Genomic DNA, 1,522 nt, shown 5'->3' on the forward strand with positions numbered 1-1,522 from the left:
ACATTTACCACAAATTAAATGTATCTTATATTATTAGATATATTATTATAAAACATGCTTTGGTTAAGGAGTTATTGATACTTCAAGTGCAAAATGATGATATAAAACCATGATAAAAATGCACTTTTAAGTACTAATCAATCTCACTACCCAAGTAGTTCTTTTTTCTGGCCAGAGCACTAATGGTCTCTATGTTCTCTCAAAGTTACTGATTAATACTTACAAATGCATTTTTATCAAGGTTTAATATCATTATTTTTGCACTTGAAGTATCAATAACTTCTTAACTATAACATGTTTTATAATAATATATCTAATAATATAAGAAATCTTTAATTTATGGTAAATTTTTATTTTAAATGCAGGCCTATCACATAAATAAAAGGATTGATTGATGAATTTAAGAACACAATAGTGAAATATGCTAGACATTATAACTATTCCTATATAAAGGTATTAACATATATAGGTTTTTGTGTTAATACAAGTGATGGTTGCATGGTTATTTGTAGCATTCTTAACCAACCTAAATGGAAAAATCTAGGCAAACTTTTCTAGCTATAACACACTATACAAGTTGCTGGAAATTTAGCCAATACACTACAAAATTCTAAAGTTCTTTGAATTGTGGACAAACATTCTTTCTTTCCTAAAATAGTCCTAGTGATTGCTTGACTTTTCATGGAGATTTTGGTGATCTTGCTTATTATGAGGTAAACATGGATTAATATTCTCTACCAGTTTATGATGGTTTTTTAATGATAATTATATTGATAATGATAACAAAAAGAATGACGCTAATAGAAATGATAATGTCATTAATAATGTTTTCATTGATAAGTATAGGTTACATGCAAATAGCACATGGAAGATGCTAAAAAAATGTTAATTTAAGTATGTTAATTCATTTGATTACAAGTTTATTATTATCATAAAAAATAACCTTTTCATTTCAATTAGAGAGCTAAGCATTAATTATGATCAATCTTTGATTGAATCTAACAAAAAAACCATGTAAATACTTAAAAAATCAGAAGTAAAAAGAGGGAAGAGGAAGATTAAAAAAGAAAAGGATGTCCATAAGAATGCACCAACCACTATTTTAAAGTTTTGAAAATACAAACATTTTCTCAACTAACAAGTAATATTCATGAAATATGCCTCTAGCTTTATATTACATGTTTTAATAATATTTTAAATTTATTTTTGTGATATATTGTGTTGAACTTGTATATATCTACATATAGACTTCTAATATGTTGACTTATGATGAAAAATATTTTCAGTGTAGGCTCATTTTTCCAAATATCTTTTAATGATAACTTGCGAAAATGGTTGGAAGAAAAGACAATTAGATTGCCAAAATATAAGGAGGATTTTTGTTAGAAAATGTTTTCCCATCGACCGTATCTTTATAGAGTTTTAACTTCAAAACATTTTAGATAAGTGTATTATCTATCTAAACTGTGTTCTGCTATGAATTGTGATTTTTTTAATATAAAAAATAAAATATATAGATTAT

The sequence above is a fragment of the Populus euphratica genome, unplaced genomic scaffold (genome assembly GCF_000495115.2).
Source record: "Populus euphratica unplaced genomic scaffold, PopEup_1.0 scaffold1442.1, whole genome shotgun sequence".
NCBI lineage: Eukaryota > Viridiplantae > Streptophyta > Magnoliopsida > Malpighiales > Salicaceae > Populus > Populus euphratica.